Here is a 14489-nt window from a genome sequence, read left to right as displayed (position 1 = left end):
TCTTGGTAACTGTCTCGAAGTCCACCAGGTTTAGGAGGCATGATCTGTCCTTAAAGCCAAACTGGGTGGGGTCCAAAGTTTGGAGGTTCCCAATGTCTCTGTTAATGAGTTCCATGATGATGCAGTCCATAGCCTTGCAGACCAGGTTAGTCAGTCTTACATGGCGATAGTTCCTTGGGTTCGTTGTGGCGCCACCTTTGTGGAGTGGGATAACTGTTGCTGTGCACCACTCTGTGGGCACGTAGCCTGTAGAGAGGCTGAGTTTGAACAGTGTGTTTAGTTGAGGGGCTAGTTCATTTTGGAGCTCTTGTAAGACACAGCCTGGGACACCGTCTGGTCCCATTGAGGCTGTGTTTTTGGCTTTGGATAGGGCTGTTTTAACCTGTGTGTCGGTGATTGCCAGGGCCTTACATTCTTCTGGTATGGTTATGGGCCCTTTAGTGAGTGAGAGGGGTGTGAAGTTTGCACTGAACCTGTCTGGCAAAATGTTGGCAATATCAGTCAGTTCAGTGTATTTTGTGCCATTCTGCACCAACTCGGAGCAGATCTGAGAGTTTCCACTTAGGCTCTTAACATAGATAAAGAACGCTTTGTAGTTAGTTATCTTTGGAGTCCTTGGCAATTTTTCTTTCGAAGCTAGCCTTGGATGATTTAATGAGGTATCGTAGTTTCTTGCTGATACTGATCAGGGATGTCTTTCCTTCTAGGGATTTTGCTCTTATCTGTACTAGTTTCCTCCTTCTATTGTAGAGCCTGTTTATGGCAGGGGTCCACCAGACTGGTTTCCTTTTCTTCGAGGAGTGAGTCTTGGTTTTACTTGGGATAGCATGATCCATGCATTCTTGCAGATGATCATAGAGTGCCTTTGTATAGGTTTCAGCAGCTTGGACAGCATTGTCCATTGGTGTGGGGGCTGTGAACCTTTCCACCTTGGTCTTAAGCAACGTGAAGTGTGCTTTTGAAAAGTTTTTCATGGTTGTTTCCTTAATTGGGGTTGGGACGGAATGTGAATATCTAGAGTGATTAGTCTATGGTCTGATCGAACCAGCAAGGGGTTGATTTAAGGTGTGGAACACCGGTCGCCCATGTTGGTGATGACCAGGTCCAATATGTTGTTCCCTCTGGTGGGGGTGTTGACTAGTTGATCCAGGGCATTCGAATTTATAAATTCTACGAAGCGTTGGGCAAGGTAGTTAGTACTTGACTAGTTCTCCCAGTTAATATTTTGATAGTTGAAAGCACTCAGTATTAGGGTGTTTGGTAGGACCTTCATATTTCCCAGTGTCTCCAGAAATGCGGAATTAGGGTCCTGGTTCATGGTGGGTGATCTTTAGCAAGCTACAATTTGGATTGCAGTTTTGCCCATTGTTAGTTGCACTTGGATGATCTCTGATGCATCGTGCTGCGCCACTAACCTGGAGGTGTGAGTATCCTTGATGAATATGAATACACCCCCACCTTTTGTGTTTCGATCCAGGTTCTGTGGCCGAAAGGTATGGTATGAGTTATAGCCTGGTAGTGCTGTGGTGCTCTCTGGAGCCTTAAACCAGGTTTCTGTTACTACACAGATATCGATGTTCTCCATACTGAGGAGTGCCTCGAGTGCGTGCATTTTGAGGTTTAGATGTCTGGTGTTGAGTAGCATTACCCTCAGTTTTTGGTTACTTGTGCTATTTATAGTGGTGGATTAGTTTAGCTGTTTTCTGTATTTATTTGAGACTGTCCTGCAATGTTCTTTTAAAATATTTCCTGTGATTCTGAACTCTGTAGTTCCTGTGTTGATTAAGCATTGTCTTGTTCTTTTATAATTTTTATTAAATATATTTAATCATTTTAATTGTAGCTGGTTTGTTTAGAGATATTTATGCATTAAGAGTACTTGCATATGTATTTGGTGACATTGTACAGGCCACTCCTAAATAGCATTGGAAGTCTTGGTCACATTTACCATTTGGATAATAGTAACATTACACAGTAGGATTGGACACCCTTTGCTGATAAGTAAGGGTGGCTGGTGGCAGCTGGTACTACCTTATAGTCTGAGCAAAAGGGGGCATAGCTAGTAAACCTGTGGCAGCCTTTCTCAGGTGTGTTTGTATATCAATCAAATTTCAAAGTGTGTGTGTGTGTGTGTGTGTGTGTGTGTGTGTGTGTGTGTGTGTGTGTGTGTGTGTGTGTGTGTGTGTGTGTGAGCTACTTAGACAGGAACACGAAGCACTGGTTGGACAGAGAGGGTGCTGGAGGTCTTAGCTTGGCCACTCAGCTGAGATCATAACCTTATAACTGTGTCAATTGGGAGTCTTACTGGGGATCTGGAGAAAGAGGGAGAAACCGGCTCCAGACTGACTGTGATCTCTGTGTGCTCTTAAGAGAAATTGTACTTTACTGTGTGTGTACTTATCATCCTCCCAATGTGTATGTCCCTCACTGGTGATAGTGGTGAGGACTGAGGCTCCTTGATTACTAGGCCAGTGCAGGGGTGGCACATGGGTTAAGAAGTTTTACTCTTGCTACCAAAATTTAGTTGTCCAATGATCTTGGAGTTGGTAGACACAGATGAGCAGGAGTGTTATTCCTCTACAAAAATGCTTTAAGAAGGGCTTTTCTTAGATTTTCATCTACTGCAGTAATTAGTGAGACTTTTTTTTACACAGTTGGGAATCAGTGATTGAAGTGTTGACTTAAAATGGATTTGTAAGGTACTGAGGGCGAGTAACAAAAATAGAGATATTACATATAAGAAAAAGAGGTAGTGATGATGCATTATACAGTATGTTAATCTGTGACTGGATGAATAATAAGGAAAGAAATTACATTATAAAATACAAAATAATCATTTGACAGTGCAGAGTATTACCTCCATGACAATAGGACTGCTGTAATAATTATTTTATTTTACTTTTGTTTGCAGAGAAAGTCTGACTGGGTCTTATAGCCCCTTTTCAGTGGGGGCCTGGGGAGAAAAGCTCCAAAGTTACAATAAAAACAGGACTTTGAACAGCAATGACAACATAATTACAATGATATAATAGAATTATAATAGATTACAATTTCTGAACATAAGGTTTTGTCTTATTTCAGTTCTGAGTGATGCTTTCAATGTAATGATCAGGATGGGGGGGTCAAGAAACATTTAATTCTGTGTGAAGCATTCACTGCAATAATTAGAATGGTGGCATTTCCAATAAAGACATAGAGTAGTTTTGGCAGACAGAGTGGTACACAGAGCAGTGGTGCATATTACCAACTAAGCTGACAGTGGAGGGATGAATAACTGATTTACTAAAAGAGAAATTCTGTTGTGTGTGTGTGTGTGTGTGTGTGTGTGGCAGAGTCAATGGTGGACTATCAGATCAGGTGCAAGGTAAGTAGTATTAGGGGAAACATGTGATAGAGAGAAAGCAGTATTACATGACAATAAATTAATTAGTTTTAAGTGGAGGATAGATTATTTATTTACGTTTTTTAAAGGGAAATCCAACTGGGCAGAGTTGGCAGCTTTCAGTAGAGGCCTGGGGAGAAAAGCTCCATACAATATAAAAGTACAAAAGCAAACAGCAATATAATATGACAGTCCAAAGAAAGAAAAGAGACATACAACAATTTAGACAAGAAGCTAACAAATTGGTCAAAAATGTCCACGAGTATTAATAGTATAGTGAAGAGATGACAATATTAAAACATTGCTAGACATAACAGCAATATTAAATTGAAAGACTCAAGACAAAATTCCAGGGACAGTGTTATAGTTTGCATTACAAGGAATTATATGGGTTTGAAGTTCTGGGAAGGCTTCATAGCAGATATATAGAGAAGATATGGAAATAGAGGGGACTTAAAGGAGTTAGCCTGGGTCAGAGCATGTACATATCCAAGACTTAGAGAGACAGGATTTTAGTTGATTTTTGAAAATGACTGACTGTAACCTGACTTTGAGTGGGAGGGAGTTCCACAATTTTTTGATAGTACAAGAGTAAAGGGAATCACCTGTGTTATGTCTACTTTTGGATACTTCTACCAGTCCTTTATTAGTGGATTTTAGCAGATGGCTGTTGGTGTAATGGTTAAAAAGGCCTTCTAGTGCTGGGGTTTTGTTGGGGGTGGTATAGAATTTGGTGAGCTAGGATGAGTTGATTTAGGGTAAATAAGTTTGGTATTTCTATCCAGGACAGTTTCTGAAGGGCTTGACAACTGTGAAATTTGTAAGAAGAGTCAGTAGTGAATTTGGTAATTCTATCCAGGACAGTTTCTGAAGGGCTTGTCAATGGTGAGATTTGTTGGAAGAGTCAGTAGCGAATTTGGTTATCTTTTATTAACAGGTTGATAATTTATTTAGATCACTTTTATTTAGGTTAATTAGGATGGGAGAAGCATAGAATAATGTGGAGAGTAGGTGGGTTCTTGCTATGGTAGTTTTACTATTAGAGGTCAAGTAGTTTATACATCTGTAGAGTGTACCGAGTTTTTATTTGTGTACTTTTGTTATGGTTTGACCAATGTGGTTGTCGAATTTCATGTTTTGGTCCATGATGACACCTAATAGCTTGGTGTGTGCAACTGGTGTGATATGGATGTTGTCTAGGCAATATTTGTAAAAGGGGGAATAGGTTCTATAGCTTTGGAGGGATGAAAGAGCATACGTTTTTTTTGGGAGGAGGGTGAGTATCAATTGGGAGTCTGCTAACCAGGTTTCAATGGCTGTGAAGGACTCTTGGGTTACTTTCTGTAGAAGTTGTAGAGAGGAGGCGGAACAGATTAGGGTAGAGTCACGGAGTATTGGAATAGACTTGCATGAAGTGTGGCTTTATGAAGGCTGTTTGTGAATATTGTGAAGAGTAGGAGACTGAGTATAGGTCCTTGAGGCACTCCTAGAGTGATAAGGAGTGGAGGGGAGAGTGTGTCGTGACACTTTAACAGCTTGTTGTCAGTTAGAATGTCTTTAAACCATAGGAATACAAAGTTATTTATTTCAAGTTCTGAAAAACAGTCAATAGTTTGTTATGGGAGACTGTACCAAATGCTTTAGAGAGGTCTAAAAAGACAGTTGATACTAGACTGCCAACATTTTGCTGTTGATTAACGTGGTTGATGAAACTGATAAGGGCAATGGTGCTGCTATGGACAGGTCGAAAACCATGTTGAGTTTTGGCTAGGAGATTGTTAGAGAGAAGGTATTTCAGTAACTGGGAACGTATGCATTTCTCAAGGATTTTTGAGAGTAGGGATAGTATGGCTATCGGGTAGTAGCTGGATAACTCAGTCAAGTTTACCCCTTTGTGTAGAGGTATTATATGTGAGATTTTCCAGAAGCTTGGGACTTTTTGCTTGGAGACTAACCTATTTATGATTATAGAGACAGGGTATGAGATAGCTTTTGCTGCAATTCAGAGGTATTTTGCTGGGAGTTTATCAGCAGACAGGATAGTGGGTCTTAAGTTGGACAGGTATCTGAGGATTGTACTGGTCTGGACTGGTTGGAAGGAAAACAGTTTTGGTTGAATGGGGAGTTTGGTAGGTTTAGGAGGGGTGTGGGCAGAGAATTTGTCAATAGTTTGAGAATGGAGTTGGTAAAATATTCATTGAATTGTGTTGCAGTGTTGCTTATAGATGTCAATGTTTGGGGCTGGGGTACCAGTCTTAGGCTGGAGAATTTTATTTACGGCAGGCCAGAATTTTTGAGGGTTAGCTTTGTGCTTAGTTTAATTACTCCTCTTTCCTTTGTCTGTGCTGGTATTCTGCTGAGTATCTTTTCTTTATCAAATTCACATGTTCTTTTCTTTCCAAATATGTCTGCTGTGGCATTGCTATTTGCATACTGCATTTCTTAATATAATTAAGTGCCCTTACCTTTCCATCTATACTTGTAACGCCATTTAAATGTCAAAATAATATGGATAGCATTGCCACTATGATAAGAAGTTTTCGTTCCCACCTCTTATACACAGTAGCTTTTTTGAATTTATATTTCCAGCTTTAGTGTTGCGGTGGTGGTGCTGCGGTAGCATTGTCGCCTCACAATAAGACATTGTCCTGTTCGATTCTCAGCTCAAGTGTCTTCTGTGTGGAGACATGCGTGAATGGGCATACCTTCGTTGAAGGTTGTGCATCAGAGCCGGCAACACGGCATGTAAAAATTAACTGCCAATCATTAGTGGATCGGTGTTCCACCGTGGCGACCCCTAACCTGGAAAAGCCGAAAGACACAACACAACAAGCTTTGTGCTTAGTTTGTACATTGGAGTAATAGTTTTTTTTTTTATCCATTATTTACTTTTTTGCTTTATTTCTTAATTCAAGAAATTGTTGTCTGTATTAGTTTTGTTGTTATGCCATGTGTTCTCTGCTTTGTCCCCTTGTTTTAGTAGGAGTCGGGTACTCTGGGTGAGCCAAGGGGCAGAGCTGGACTTTGCTTGAATTATTCTTGGGGGGGGGGCAAGTTGGTTAAGTATGTTCATGAATGTGGAGTTAAAGTAGGCTACTGCTTTATCTAGGGGGAGGCTAAGTGGGGGGACTAGTTGCAGTAGTTTACTGCTGTTAGGTCATCTGCTCTAAATTTTTTTTGTAACATATTTGTTTGGAGGAGCTATTTTCAGTGGGTTTGATGTGTTGCCTTAGCAGAAAAGTAGGGAGCTGGCCACTTAGGGTGTCAGGTAGTGTGCCGGAGTATTGTATCATGGATAGGCAATTAGTAAGGATTAAGTCTAAGATGGATTCTTTTTTTGGTAGTTTTGTCAAGTCCGGTTGGGGTTTGGATGATCTGAGTGAAGCCATGTAGACCTATATGAGTAGTGGGGAGAAGTGAATTAATGTCCAGTTTATATTGAAATCACCTAATATGAGTGCTTCATGGGGGAGGGATTCCGATGCCCAGTGGGTTATGGATTCTAGTGTATTTATATTGTCCCCAGGAGGGTTGTATGAGACTAGTATGTTATGTTGTTTTTGAGGTTTAATTTTTACATTTGTGAATAGGGTTTTAGCATTGTTGAAAGCAGGGGTGTTTATGTTTATAAGGTCAACTGTGAGGTTATTCTTGAAAATCAGGGTGACACCACCTCCTCCTTTGGATGGTGCGGTCCTTTCTGAGTAGGTTATAGTCTGGTGGGAGCAATTCATTTTCGTTGTTATGTGGCTTAAGCCATGTTTAGGTAAGGAGCACAGTATCTGAGAACAGACAGAGCTATATGCAACTCGTCAATTTTGTTAAGTATACTTCTAATGTTAATGTTGAGGATTAGGAAATTGGCAGGTTGTCTAAGGTGGGTTAGGTTAAGTTTAGCCTGGTTTATGTTACCAACTGGCTTGGTTGAGGGACCAGGATTTGGAAGTATGTCTCCACTAAGTATCAGTTGTGAAGCAATGTTCACAATTGCCTGGAGACATTTGGTGATGAATAAATTATATTGTATGGAAGTGTGACATTTTGAGGAATTGCGCAGAATCCTATATGGGGTTAGCTCTAAGTTAGAGTGACTGTATATTGTAAGAGAGATGTGATCCGATATAGGGTTAGCTGTAAGTTAGAGTGATTGTAGATTATGAAAGAGATGTGAAATGCTATTGGGGTACGTGTGATGGAGTACATCTAAATAGGTGGTTTATTACAATGGTTGAGATTGAGGTCATATTGGTATGAGGTGATATGTGTTAGTAGTGAGAGCGTTATAATAGGTAAGGCATATAAGAAGTGCATTTTGGATTTGTTGCTGTTTAGTTGACTAAGGAGGTGTAAAGGGGAAAGTAATTTATTTCTGGTTGGGGGAGGGATATAGGTTTAAGTTAGATGAAGTAGCTGTATAGGAAATTGAGGGTGTGTATCTGATCTTTTGATTTTAGTAGGTTAGTGGCTGAGTATGTTATTGTGGGTGTGGTATAGCTCCTTTGCCTTCTGTTTGCATGGTTTTAGGGGAGGGGTTAGGTGTGGTTATCTATAAATTAAATGAAGGGGTGGATAGGAATGGGGGTAGGGTAGAAAAGTGGAGTGAGCCCGAGAGTGTAATGACAGCAAACAGAGTGGGTTGAGCCTCTTAAGGAGGATCGCACCAGAAAAAAAAAAGCAATGTGTAAATCCAGAGGTTTTGAGGTGAGTATTATGAAAGTGAGGAAAATGTAGAATGAGTAATAGTATAATTTGCTGATATGGAGAAAAGACCTAATCTGCAGTGGGGTAAATATGGGATGGTAGTGTTTTTAATCAGCTATGTGAGAGGTGAATTTTGAATAAGGAGAAGAAAAGTTGAGATTGGGCTTAGGCAAAGCAGTGGTTATATAGAAGTAAGGAAGGAGGAGTATGAACAGAGGTAAAGCAACATTAGTGTGCATGCCAACAAAGTGTACGCCTTAAGAGTAAATATATTTCTGTTTTTTCTTAAGTATTACTAATAAGGCAAGTTGGAACATATGTTGAGCACTCCAATGTATTTTGCAAGTATTTTGGGTCACTTATTAGATTTGCTTTGCAGGCGAGTCGCCAACCAGGTTTACTCGAGAAGGAAGACGTAGGAGAGTATGTTCTTCAGTTGGGGTACAGTTGAGCACTCCAATGTATTTTGCAGGTATTTTGGGTCACTTATTAGATTTGCTTTGCAGGCAAGTCTCCAACCAGGTTTACTCAAGGAGGAAAACATAGGAGAGTATGTTCCTCAGTGGGGTACAGTTGAGCACTCCAGTAGCAGTGAGACAGTTTTGTGTTAGGTAATGACACATGGAAGACAGAGACTAGTTGAGTGCAGGGGGTCAGAGAGTATGTTTGGTCAGGATAATAGAATGTGTTAAAGTCTGAGAAGGGTGGAAGAAAGAAGAGTGGAGGATGGGTGCACAGTGAAGGAAGGTTAGTGAAGAGGGAAGGAGTTTGAGAGAAAAGCAGGAGGCAGAGTATCAAAGAGGAATGACAGTATTAATGGTGTAGAAGATAGAGTGGTTAAGTGTAAAGCAGCTTAGGAGGATAATGTAGGCTGAAAGGCACAAGTCTGTGTATATGCACAAAAGAGTAATGAAAACAGTATAGACAGGGTGAGTTTTGTTTATGTTATTCAGGGGAAGCAAAGCATAGGAATATCACAAGAGTGAAGGATATGAGATATCAGAAGAATATTTCAATGAAATGGGTATAATCTACATCTCCCACTCTGAGTATAAAGAACTATAGCAATTCATTGCTTCACTGCACATTTCAAAAAATGTATCACTGAGTGGGGAGGAACAATTCTGGACAACATAATAAATCAATTTTTCTAACTGGAGAAGACTTTCCCCAGACAGAAATGCTTCTTTTTGTGGGTTAACAGTTTTGGCATAGTTATCTGATTTATGTCATATATTAAGTATAAACAGAACACAACAGAAGTCCAAAGCATTATGTATTCAGTACTGATTGCATTAAGCACTATAACACATTACTATATTAACAAAAACTTCAGTTTCTGACCATTTAGCAGGAGCATATCCACTACAAAGTTCTGCACAGAAATCTGAGGACTGTTCTAATATTTACTTTACGATAGTTTGTTGTAGTAAAAGACATCAATTTCAAGTTAAGTCTTCTTTTTAAACAAGTAAACATTACTTAAAATAGATTTCAGAATCTCCTACAAATTATATCAGAGTGATCAAACAGGTGATATTCTGATATAAAAGGTAAAGCAGTTGTGTCTGTCTGGAACTGTATTCAAAGCAAAAAAAGTGGCCAGAACCAAAGTAGTGGAACATATATAATTTTATTCATAAGAACACCGTGGCAGCACCATCCAGGGTAATGTAAAAATAACAATACCCAAAAATATCAGACCGGTTTCGGCATAACCTGCCTTCCTCAGTGATAAAAGTTAGTGAATCACATTACTGTATTATATACATTTAAAAAGTAATAGCAAAACAATAGCAAAGACAAGGCTCCAGTTTCTTCAGGAACTACTTTTGAATCTGCATTTTTCATGTTCTTCTTTGTTGTTAGTCATGTTTCAATGCATGTATTTTTCTATAGGAGTCTTGATTTGCATGATTCATAGAATTTCTTGAACACCCACACCCAGCTATTTGAGTCTTGTTGGGTTTATTTTCCAGGGATACATGTCCCTATTTCTAAAGGTTGGAGACACAGTACAATCTGTATTTGTTTGATTGGTATGGCCGTTTGCACCTGCCATACTTGCAGAGCTACATTTTTGGGGATTGGGAATGTATTCGTCCTATTGTAGACAGTATTACTCTAAACGAAACGTAATTGCTGCACTGACTGGAACAAGCACTGCAGGCTATACAGTGTTTTCAGTGCTGAGCAGTAGCAGAAGATGTCAGCATAAAAACCAATACATTACATACAGTACAAGCTACTGTATTCTGTTGTGTTACATTCATTTTTATGGAAAACAAAATGTTTTACTCAGCCAAGGGGGTACACACAAACCATCTCTATTTATGAGAGTGCAACACTTGCTGAAAGACTTACATATGAGTAAATAGTGCATGATAGATTTTGGTAAGAAATGTTCATGCTGCATGCATCTTGCAGTCATGCATCAATTGCAACATGAAATACATCTTTCTGCAGAAACAGGTGACAACCATGAACAGTATAACTGCAGTTTAAATGTCCCAGTCACCCCAGAGGATGAACAGTAAAAATACTGTGCAATTTACTAGTTCAGATTATGTCCAGATATGTACCTTTGATATTGGAGAAATGACATTAAATCAAACTAAGCCATAATCATGTTCCTGGTTAAGTATCACTTGGACTCATATGTGACGTTAACAGATTTTGAGAATTGTTGTGATAATTATATTTTGTGGTGCCTTTGCCCCCAGCACTCTCTAAAAAGTAATCTGTCTGTTGAGTCATAATGATGCAAGAAAAAATAATTTAGCATTAGCAGATCTTCTGGGAATCAAACCCACTCAAGATCACGTAGCTCATTTGTAACATAATTACAACCACTATGCTGCAACAAATAACTTAAATCACTCCACAAGATAATCTTAATAGCTTCCCGACTAAAACTATAAATATGATTATTATTCAATAAAGCACTGTTGATAACCACACGGTTTTGCTGCCTCATTGCAGCTGGGAAATACATGAGCCCTATCTTATAAACTTGAAAAATGAGATACTGATTTTAGTATAGCATGGGGAAAAAGTCCTTCACTATTATCTAGGCTTTAAGTATCCACTATCTAAGACTGACTTTTCATCTTGTATACTTTATGCAGCAAAAAATTCTAAGGTTTAATATTATTGTACTAATATAAGGAAGTGTCTGATGGTGCATATGGCGCAGGTTTTGCAAGGAAGACTGTAAACTGAACTTCACTGCTACAAAATATCTTTTGCTGAATTTGCACAAGCATTTCCATACAGTTTGCATCACTCCACATTTCAGAAGCATGCAGCAAGGGAGAGGGATTGCTGCACAATAAAGTCAATCTGTTAACTAAGACCAGTTACATATTTCTATGGGTGATCTGGAGCTCTAAGCTTGTTAAGTGTTTTGTTCCAAACAATAAGCAAAAAGAAACAGACAAAGTTTTGCAGCAACAGTGTTCACAGTTAGCTGCTCTGAATACCATAACTAACCTAAATATCTCATTAGCATTATCAGCTTAAACAGCTCACACTAAAACATTAGACCTGCTCAATTGCAATATCTTTAGTCTATTTTATACTATAATCTACTACTGTTAACTACAAATCTCAGCATCTCCTACAGCTGGCATTAAAGAAGCAGGGCAGCTGATATTCTATCATTGAAACTAAAGCCTTCATGTCTCTCTGGGACTGTATTTAAACTCTCTTTTGAAATCTTGAGACTGGCTTTGCAGAATCCTGAGATACAAAAGAAGACTGAAAATGCAGGAGAAAAGCGAACATCACCCTTCTTTAAAATTGTTCTTTTTTCAGGGGAAAAAGCCACCCTGTACCCTCGAGCTGTGTGAGGGAAGCCCCCACATCTCCTAAATCTCCTGAGTTTATATATACCATCTCCAGGATCGGCATACCTTGGAGAAAATGGAATATTCCGAGAAATGGTGATCTTGGATTACAAAATATAAGTCTAGATTTTTAGCTATTCAGTCTCTATATCTCGAAACCATGTCTCTCAACTATTCAGATTTCTCAGAATGTCCAGATTTTTGCATCATATTTTTGGTCTATTCCTCATAGAATTTGTGGTTTTCTGGCAAATCCCTTTGGAATGAAGTCACTACATAATGACATACATTTGTGCTTCAGACATCATACCTTTCTGAAAATGCATGCTAACACAAATCCTGTCATCCTAGCAACTTTCTAAGTTTATAAAAGCAATATTCAAAATTTGTCCCTATTTTTTGTCCTTTGCCCCCCCCCCCCCATTAAGGCTTTGTCCAGATTTGTTGTTCTAAGAGGTTGAGAGTATAGATCAGAGTGTGTGATATACCCTTAAGAAGCTTTCTAGTCAGCAGGCACATGCATATACGTACTGAGCACATGCAAGCAAGAGTGTAATTTTGAGTGAGCAGCCAGAGTGAGAGCATGCATGTGTGCAGCAGTTGGTCAGTTAGTTCGTTTAAGTTTAATGTTCCTGCTATCCATCCTGATGTGTTTGTACGCAATAAAGTAAACTAACACCCAAGCCTCATTATCTTATTCAGATATGCAAGACAAGCGACATGGTGTCAGAATGGGATCCAGAGTCAAAACCATGAGGTGCACAGTTAAAGTTAGAGTAATATACAGGAGTGGATCTTCCCTCCTGCTCAAACGACTAGCAAACAGGTCAGAAACAAATTCCAGCAACTATAACTTGCTTAAATGATTTTTTTACTCAACAAATATAAAATAAAGCACTCAAAATGAATTTCTAATTAAATGAAATGTCTGAAACTGTGACAAATTGATAAAAATATTAAAAATAATTACAAAAATGTTTGAAACAATATCTGAATTGCATAAAATGTATAAAAAAGGGAAAACAAATATGTTTTTTCCTATGTACTACTTTATCGCATTAACTAAAGCTATTTATTTATTTATTTTACATTTGTTGACCGGGCTAGTCTAGCTGGATATATGTCCATTTTCAGTAGAGGCCCGGGGAGAAAAGCTTCAAACATGAATATTGAGACAGTTAACAATACATAGAACCATTAAGAATAAATACAGAGGAAGAAATGGTCTAGTGAACAGTTATAATAATACATTTGTATACTAAACAGTATAAGTAGAAATTAACTAAACAATTCTATAAAAAACTAAACTAAAAACAATTCTACAAATCACACTAGAAGGTATGAGCAAGTCATAGTTATGGGAAAGAGAATATATATGTCATTGTGTTATTCAAGAGGAAGAGTAGTAATACGATTTGGGAGTAAAGGTTAAAGGAGAAGGGATAGGGTTAAGAATAGAAGGGGAAAAAGATGTCAGTCTGGGTTAGTACATGGACAAAGCCAATGAGCTTTCAGATGTTCTTTAAGATGTTTTTTAAAAAGAGATGTAGAAACAAGGGTAGATAATTCAGCAGGAAGCTGATTCCAGAATTTTCCTGCAGTGTTTGAGAAAAGTGAATCCCCGGCTTTGTTGTTGGCTTTATTTGAGGAAACTAGAAGCTTGTTAGCAGAGCATAGTGTAGCTAGATTAGTGTAAGGTGTAATTAGATGAGTGAGGATAGGGGTGTTGTTAGGGTGGTACAGGGTCTTGTGTGTAATAAGTAATTGTTGAAAGAGTATCTGGTTTTTCAGTTCTAGCCATCCAAGTTGTTTAAGGTTAAGGCAGTGGTGAGTTTTAAAGGGGGAACATGTGATGAATATAGCTATACTATTATAACAGGTGGAGAGTTTGGAAAGGTTGTTTTTGGATAGGTTGGTATATATAACAGAGGCATAGAAGAGGGTAGAAATAAGGTGGGTTTGGGCAATTGCTTTCCTTGCAGAAGGGGTAAGGAAGGGTTTTATTCTATAGAAGGTGCCAAGTTTTCTGTTAACAGACTTTATAGTAGAGTTTATGTGTTTCATTGTAGTTGAGATGATTATCAATAGTTATACCTAGTAGGCGGGTTGTAGTCTCTGGGGTAATGATGGTACCATTGTTAGAGGTTATAGAGAAGAAAGGAATGGGTGATTTATGAGTAGGAGTAAAAAGCAGTAGTTTTGTTTTTTTGGGATTAAGGAGGAGGCAGTATTGCATAAACCAGTTTTCAACATTCTGAAAAACAGTTTGGGTGAGGGAGTGGAGAGGATATATTCTTGGCTGTGCAGATTAAAGTGGAGTCATCAGCATATTGAATGCAGGTGGCTTGAGGTAAGTTCATGTGTAAGTTATTAATAAATAAGGAGAAGAGTAGGGGACCTAGGATAGAGCCCTGGGGTACTCAATATTTACTGGAAGTAGTGAAGACAGATTGTTATGCCAAAGTACTGCTTGCTGTCTATTTTCCAGATAAGACCTAAACCATTGTATGGCTTGAGGATCGAGAGAGTGAGCCTTTAGTTTGTTTAATAGTAGGTTA

The 14489-nt window shown here is 38.7% G+C and overlaps 1 protein-coding gene across 1 annotated transcript in view; it reads right to left on the bottom strand.

The window, feature by feature from the left end:
• SLC2A13 (solute carrier family 2 member 13) overlaps positions 1-14489 on the bottom strand; it is a 2419048-nt gene that overhangs the window by 1012730 nt on the left and 1391829 nt on the right. The window lies entirely within an intron of this gene.

The sequence above is a fragment of the Protopterus annectens genome, chromosome 3.part1 (assembly GCF_019279795.1).
Source record: "Protopterus annectens isolate FY-2018-M chromosome 3.part1, PAN1.0, whole genome shotgun sequence".
Lineage (NCBI taxonomy): Eukaryota > Metazoa > Chordata > Ceratodontiformes > Protopteridae > Protopterus > Protopterus annectens.
The sequence above is the reverse complement of the archived record's forward strand: the minus strand, read 5'-3'. Positions and strand labels throughout refer to the sequence as shown.